General features: G+C 42.2%; 1 non-coding gene across 1 annotated transcript; it reads left to right on the top strand.

Moving 5' to 3' along the window:
• The first annotated feature begins 1,292 nt into the window (after nt 1-1,292).
• Nucleotides 1,293-1,424, top strand: LOC115029470 (small nucleolar RNA SNORA17). The gene has a single exon (XR_003835045.1). It is a non-coding gene; the product is annotated as a small nucleolar RNA SNORA17 (small nucleolar RNA).
• Nucleotides 1,425-8,361: the final 6,937 nt, after the last annotated feature.

The following is an 8,361-nucleotide window of genomic DNA, read 5'->3' as shown; positions in this document are numbered from 1 at the left end:
CAGAGTGTATATTACTCCACCCATTCATCATCAGCACACTTCAAATTTCTGTTTTCCAGAAGTTGGAAATTGCTTTGAAAGATGCTTAATCGGTTATTTTTCTGGGTTTTTTTTTGGGGGGGTGGTCACTGGAAAATCTTTACTACTCATTTATATGAATTTTATGAATTTATGAATTTATTTTACGAATTTTCTTGTCACAGTAAGTATTTCAAATTATTTTCCTTGTATATTGTTTTATTTCAAACAAGAGTTGAAGTAGAGATTGCTTTTAATCTATCTGTAGATAGGTAAAGAGAGACATATACAAGTACCAAATTTAATATAACCATAATATAAATCTTAGAGATTGACTAAATTTGGTATATTAAAAAAAAACACATCACAAAATAGCAAATTACTATAGTGAGTTTAAACAGTAGGTTCTATGTGGTACTTTAACTGTAAAATAAATGTCCTCCAAAGGTTCTTATCTTTACGTTTTGTTTTTTTGTTTTGTTTTGTTTTGTTTTGCATAAAAGCCCAAATTGTCCTTTCAGTGTTTTAAGTTTTTGTTGAAACTGTTGTTTTTAATACAACAAACTATACCCTGATCTATGTATTAAATAAACCGATTCATGTTTTTAAAGGAAAAAAAAAAAAAAAAGAAAGATACTTTTGAAAACAAACAACAGAAATAAACCCTTTAATTCAAAAAAAAAAAAAAAAGCCCAAATTGTCTTGTGGTTCGAATGGAAAAGTACAGATAGACTTATGAGTTTGAACTCTTTTTTTTTAATTTTTAATATTTTTATTACATATTTTCCTCAATTACATTTCCAATGCTATCCCAAAAGTCCCCCATAGCGCCCCCCACTTCCCTACCCACCCATTCCCATTCTTTTGGCCCTGGCATTCCCCTATATTGGGGCATATAAAGTTTGCAAGTCCAATGGGCCTCTCTTTCCATTGATGGCCAACTAGGCCATCTTTCGATACATATGCAGCTAGAGACAAGAGCTCCGGGGTACTGGTTAGTTCATCATGTTGTTCCAACTATAGGGTTGCAGATCCCTTTAGCTCCTTGGGTACTTTCTCTAGCTAGAGTTTGAACTCTTGCAACCTACCTATTTTAGAAAATTAAAGACCTTTAGAAAGTAGAGCCTCATGGGAGAAAGCAAGTCACCGGGGTCGGGACTTGAATTTTTAGAGAGTGGTCTTCCTTCTCTCTGTTCTCTGCCTCCTGACAAAATGAGACCAGGTGCTCCATACTCCTGCTACCTTCTGCCCCTACCTCTTAAAACTGTAAATCAGCTGTTCCTAGAGACATTGCAGGTAAGGCTGTCATGTCACATGTGTGTCAGTAGGTGGCAGAGAGGAGAGAGGTTATGTCTACACTCAGTATTCAGATCTATGAACATCTAATTGATTAGTAGCCTAAATATCCTGGGGTGTGGGGGGTGATGACCATCAACATCAATCCTGGTCCAGGGGGCTGAGACAGGGAGCTAGTCTGAGACAATCACCATTCTGACACCTGCAGGCCAGAACAGGCTCCCCAACAACCCCAAGCTGGAGACTAGAACTCTATCTGGTATCACTCATCCTGGGTGGGAGTAAGACCAGGACAAATGACCCTCACATGGGGCCACTCCAGTAGGCCTTGAGAAAACAGAGCCCAAGACAACCACCAGACTGGTCCCATGGGGCCCTGGGAAGGGAGCTAACCGGAGATGATCACTAGCCTGGTGCCATGCAGATCTGAGGGGGCAGACCATGCCTGAGAACTCCTGGTCTGTGCACACAATGAAGAGAGGCAGAACTGGAGACTTGAGGAACAGCCTGATGTGAGTAGCTGGTAATGTCCCTCATATCATAAGGGGGTCCTGGCCTCTGATGCCACTGAAGGCCACTTCTGGGTCTATTACCACCAAAGATCAGGCAGGCATGTCTCTGGGACACGTCGATGCCTGAGGACTGTGCAGAACTGGCCCCACTCCTGCCCTGGGCACTATGGGAGAGCTGGCCTTAGAGGCTTGAAAACTGGAGAGCTGACCCAGCCCCTAGCGAGCTCTCATACTCAGGAGAGCAGCCCCCTCACATCATGAGAGTTATGGGTAAGCACCCCCTCCCCCATAGGATAACACAGGAGAGCTGGCCCTACCACTTGTCTCCTATGCAGTGGTGTGGACAAGAGAGAAATAATCTTTATCCTCCTCATGAGTCACCTCCTGAGGCAGGCACCAGACCTGGCCCTGGGGTCATGAGGGCAGGAGAGCTAGCTTTGCCCATCACTAGCTACAACACTCTAGAGAGCGGGTCCTGCATTAGCCTGGGCAGCACAGTAGAGCTGCCTCTCCTGGCTGAGGCATGGGCAAGCCAGCCCAGAGGGCATGAGTATGGGAGAGCTGGCACAGCCACTTGCCTCCATAGCAGTGACATGAGCAAGAGAGAGACAGAGAGATCCCTTTGCTACCTAAAGCAGGTAGGAGAGCTGGCCTGGAGGTTATCACAGCTGGTAACACTCAGGAAAGGAGGTCCTACATCTTGCCTAGGCAGCAGGATAGAATTGGCCCTGGTTGCAGGGGGTGGGGTGGTAGGGTGGTTGCTGGTGAGATGGCCCAGAGAGTAGGAAAGCAGGAGAGGTGGTCAGTGGGTCTGATACCTCTCAGGCCCAGAAACCAGGCTTTGAATTGGCTCACCCCTACCAACATCTACACCACTGATGAACTGCTAGAGTGCATGAGGGGCTGGTCCTACAGATATAAAACCAACGGATCTCCATGACACAGGGCAGTGACAGGCTTTCTGAGAGGAGTCCCTGTAAGGTTCCAGTATTGATAGGAGTACCCAGAGGCCTGGTACCACAACAAGTTATTGCAATGAACATTTACAAGCAAAGAAGTGTGGTCAAAAGGGTATATGGTAGGACACAGTGTGACACACTACAGCTTCCACAAAGAGATTTATTTTTTCTCTGTTGTGGGGAGGTTGCAAGGATAGAGGGTAGTAAGCGGGAAGGAGGAGCTGAGTGGGATTGGGGTACACGATGTAAAATTCACAAGAAACCAATAAACAAGTAAAAAATCAATCAATCAATCAAAATTTACACAGCCCCTTTGTATCAGATACTTGGTTGCAGAAAACAAACAAATACAAATACAAACTGCTATTTTAGAGTTCTGAAGGTCAGGAGTCTGAAGCAAAGTCTGACAGTACTAATGTCAAGCTATTTGCAAGGCAGCATATTTGGGAGGCTTTTTTTTTCTTTTCTTTTCTTTTCTTTCCTGGTTTTTGTTCTTTGCCTTTGCAGCTGGCACAGGCTTCATGATCGTGACTCAGAGCCTCTTTCCTCATGGACGCCAGCAATGGCTGAGTTCCTCCAGGCTATACTGTACTTCTCTACTTCAGTGCCCTTTGGATTACATGAGAATTCCCAGACAATCTTTCTACTTTAAGGTTAGCTTGTTAATCACCTTAATTCCCTCTTCAGTCTGTTTTTAATTTTTTTTGTTGTTACTTTAGATAGTTATTTTATTAGAACACTAGTACAACAATGAATATATCCCAAACTAATGAATCCTAGGATTCTTATTATGATTACTTTTTGACATGTAGGATGGGGAAAATAAGCTAAGTAACATATTTTTAAGAATTTTCTCTCTCGGGAGCTGGTGAGATGGCTCAGTGGGTAAGAGCACCCGACTGCTCTTCCGAAGGTCCAGAGTTCAAATCCCAGCAACCACATGGTGGCTCACAACCAGCCATAATGAGATCTGGCGCCCTCTTCTGGAGTGTCTGAAGACAGCTACAGTGTACTTACATATAATAAATAAATAAATCTTTAAAAAAAAAAAAAAGAATTTTCTCTCTCAACACAGTATTTCTCTGTTGATGAATCAAACTAATAATATAAACACACAGCAATCTTTTTTAATGTTGTTTTAAATACAATTCTTGGAGAAAATTAGGGAATGTGATTTTCATTACTTCCACTCAACCAGCCATGAATGTTGGCCAAATTGAATCTCCCTGTTGATTAAAATCAGAATTTTTCACCAAACCCATTATCTGTGGTGCTTTACTATCATGAGTCAACTAGAGTGTCCAAGTCTACATCAGTCTGGAATTTGTGTGTTATGGTTTTATGTTATTGCTAGATGTCAGACTAATGCTTGTTAATACCAAGAGAACAGAATTCTTAAGGGACAGATGGTTGTCTCACTCCTCACCCTTTCTTCAGGGAGTCAACCCTTCTGAGTCATGCTTTCAAAGTCCTGCCAGGGAGGCAATGAGAACTGCTAGTTATATTTCTACCAGAGAACTTCAGTCACGTAAAAAAAAAAAAAAAAAAATCAAATAAAAAAAAAAATCCATCATTGCTTTTGTCTTCACAGAAGGTGGATTTGGCAAACGGGCCCAGGCTTTCCTGCTGTAAATGACTTCAGAACACTAAGCTTATCAGGGAGTTTAAGTGACTTCTGTCTTTGTAAACAAAGACTACAGGCAAGTCTACAAGTGCTTTTAGGCCAAGATTCAATAATACCTTAAGGAAAATATAGAGAGAGAACTTATTTTTAAAAAGAAGGAAAAACAAACAGGAAGGAAGGAAGGAAGGAGCGGGGAAGTGAAAGACCCACAACGTGAGGACTCCCCCACGATCTGACTCAGGAGAGGCAACACCCCAAATCACTCACGAGAAACGGTCTTGCTGCAAACTGCAAGAGGACTTTTATTTCAAAAGTGCTCTCGGGCCCACAGTCATACACTACGCAGGGTAGAGGACTGTGGGTGCCCCGAGTAGCTGGGTAAGGAGGTATTTAAAGGAAGAAACCACAACTCAAAGAGGTGGGGAGGGCATTGTTGGAAAATACCAAAAATACCAGTTAAGAGTCATGAGGAAGTGGAAAGTCAAGACAATTTTCTAGGAGCCTCTAACAATAGCACCTTTGCATCACGGACGCCAGCAATGGTCAGGGTGGGTCAGGGTGACTTTCTTTGAAGGAACACTCCCTGAACCCAGGAAGCGAGTGGGTGGAGGAATGTCACTATCTGTTTTATGATTAGCATGCCTTGGAGCATTGAGTCACAAATGTCACATTCTCAAGCCTGGGCCTAAAGGCCTAGAATTTTGTTTTTACGTTATACTTTTTCAGAAGGAAGGAAGGAAGCAAGGAAGGAAGGAAGGAAGGGAGGGAGGGAGGGAGGGAGGGAGGGAGGGAGGGAGGGAGGGAGGGAGGGAGGGAAGAAAAGAAAGTGAAAACAGAGAGAGAAAGGGGCCCACAAACCCATTATTAAGTTTATCACTACTATAGAGCTACTGCCAAAGGCTGTTGGAAGAGGGAGCATGAATGTACTTCAGTGACATGGCCCCCAAAAGTCTACACATGTTCTAGTAGATGGTCCTACACTCTTGCACATACATGCAACACTAAACGGACTCAATAAATTAAAAAAGAGAGAGAGAGAAAACATGAATGTGAAAGGAAATGGTGGCAGTGATGAGCAGATCTAGGAGGAACTGGATGGAACAGAAAGGCAAGTAGGTCTGATCAAAGCAAGTCATGTGCATGAATGGAAAGAAAAGGGAGCCAAGAGCTGGAGGACAGAGTCTGAAATCTACAACTGAGAGCCAAGCAGGTAAAAGCTCTGTGTCAAGGGTGGGGTGGGTAAGAGAGCTCACATGGTAAGAGAAAACTGGCTTCCGTTATTCTATGTAAGATAACTGTCATGTACTCTTTCTTCAGGAAATGTTAAGCAATTTAAAAACAAAGCAAACAAGCACACATAAGCCTACAGATGAGCCATTGTCTGAAAGCAAGCTGTTCAGGAAGAGCTGAACTTTTCATGGTTCCAAGATATAATAACCTTTCAAAGGCTAATTAGGAACTATCCCACAGCTGGAGTCATGGCTCCTTCAGAGCACAGGAGAAGTCATTAAAAAGGAATTCATTTAGAAGCAATTCACAAACCAGTGTTCATGAAAATCGCAGTGGAAATTAACCTATCCTACCGTACTAGATAAAAGCATAAGCTTCTAAGATCGGAAATGAAGTTTTCCCACTGGCTTGAGAACATTTATTCAGTTTCCCAAAGCCCTTGTCCTTGAAGATGCTGAATTTTGACAACTGCAAGAAAAGTCACAAATACCAAAAGAATGCAGTTGTTTAGACCCGACTGTGTGCCCCACACTCTGATATTATGACATCACTCCGTAAGAATCACAAAAACCTTGACATATCTGAAGACGGTGCCCATCACTACACTCCTGGCTATCCTACCAGGGACCTCTGGTTCTTAGCACTGAAGGAAAACACAGATAAGCTGCTGTTTGTAGAAACTTCAACCTGCCACTAGATATGCAAGTTTAAAGTGTGCCCACTCATCTTATTTCAAGATCTCAAGAGATTTTGCTATTATTGTTTCTGAAAGGAGAATTCTGTCTTTACTTGGGAGTAGGTTTTTCAAAGGATTTAAGAATGGAATTTTGGACAGAGAATGACTTGTTATTGTATTTCTTTTTCATTTTTCGCTGATCCTAAAAGTCATGGTTAAAGAGAAGTGCACACAGTACTTCATTTCACTGTTTCCTTTGCCACTCTCGTTGATATTGCCCATCTCCCTCTGCCAGTCCTCCAGAGCTCTTGCAAACACCTTGATCTTAGGCTTCATGCTGAACTAACTCATCCCTCCTCCAGATTCTCTGCTGTCCATATATTCATACAAAATATTTTTTAAAAAATTTAAACTCTTAAAACCATTTTTTTTTTCTTTTACAATGATGGAGAACAAACTTAGGCCCTTGAAGTTGTTAGACAAACACTGACTGCCAAGCTACACTAACTGGAGTTGAATATTTTCAAGTGTCAACTTAGCCTCTGTACTTCTCAGTTACTTCAGTTCTTTGCATTTAAAATCCAGTATTTAAGTCCCTGTCCAATTTGGCCATAACTTAATATTCCAAACTTATCTTTTGGTATTCCCCTCTCATAAGCTCTGTACTATATCACAGTGGTCTATCGTGAACACATGTGTTTCCCAAATACCTTTGACTATTTTCATTGCCAAGGAATAGATTCAGAGTCATCCAGGAGACACATCTTTATGTGCCTTTGGGGGTTTCCAAAGATGGGTGACTGAAGAGAGGATCCACATTTAAATATGTAGCATCATCCCATTATGGGCCCAAGAGAAGCAGAAATGGAGAAAGCCAGATGAATACCAAGATTCCCATCTGTTTCCTTGTCCACCCCAATGTGAGCATCCTTCTGCTCTACAGTTAAGAGCTACTCCTGCTCTGGATCTCTACAATAACATCCCATTGTCTCCTAATGTACAGCACAATACCTGGCCTCCTTCAGTTGTTTCTAGTCCCAGTGGGGAGAAAAGTAATTATATACAAAATTGTTATTGCAAGAAGATGCTGCTGTAGTGAACATGGTTCATTGGTTTGTGGAATTAATGTTGAGGAGTTTGGATTTGTGGTCTAGACAGGCCCTAGAATGTTGCTAAGATAGGGAAGCAGAGATTATGGGCCATCTGGTGGGGGTCCAAAAGATTGCAATGCCAATTGAAATGCAGGGAGTGAGAAGGGCACAGATTCTGATAGGGGCTCATCATGGTATATCATTCAGGCTCTCTAGAGGAATAGGATCAAGATATATACATATATCCAAATCTAGATGAATATACATAGGAGAATTTATTAAGTAAGCTTTTAAATAGTAATGATAGCCAAGCAACATCTCAGTTGCCAAGAAAACAGCAGTCAGTTCTTGAAGCTGGGCAACTCAACAGTCAGAATAGTTCCAGAATAGCTCTCTCACTAGGGGATGGTGACCAGGAGTTACAGTGTCTCAGTCCCAGTCTGGTGCTAGAGCCCAGAAGCTTCTGGAGAGCCACTGGTTGATAATCCAGGATAAGAAGCTTGGAAATGCTGAATGTGCTTTCAGCAAAGGAATAAGCAGCAGGACCAAAGCAAGAACAAGTCACTTGGCCAGCAATAGGGAAGGTCAAGTGAGCAAACAGCAGCAAGACACACTTCCTTCTGCAACCCCTTTGCTATCTGGTTGGCTATTTGAAGGGGACCCACCTTCCTACACCAAGTGAGCTAGTTCCTCAGTTGGGGCTCCTTATGGAGGCGATTCTACACTGTGACAAGGTGACATTAAAACCAACCATTACAAAGAAACCTTTACCTGTACACTAAAACACTGAATAAGCATAAATTCAAAAGTAAAGGACTACATTGTTTTGCAGAAGAGATTTCAAGACAACTTAACATCCATACAGTGGCATGATTATTGCTTACTACATTATGGATTTACAGTGGGAAAGTATGGAAGCAGACTTATAGTCTGAGAGAGGGAAGCAGAGTTGAGT

The sequence above is a fragment of the Mus caroli genome, unplaced genomic scaffold (genome assembly GCF_978045245.1).
Source record: "Mus caroli unplaced genomic scaffold, Mus_caroli_1 scaffold_16, whole genome shotgun sequence".
Taxonomy (NCBI): Eukaryota; Metazoa; Chordata; class Mammalia; order Rodentia; family Muridae; genus Mus; species Mus caroli.
This window is presented reverse-complemented; position numbering and strand designations above follow the sequence as displayed.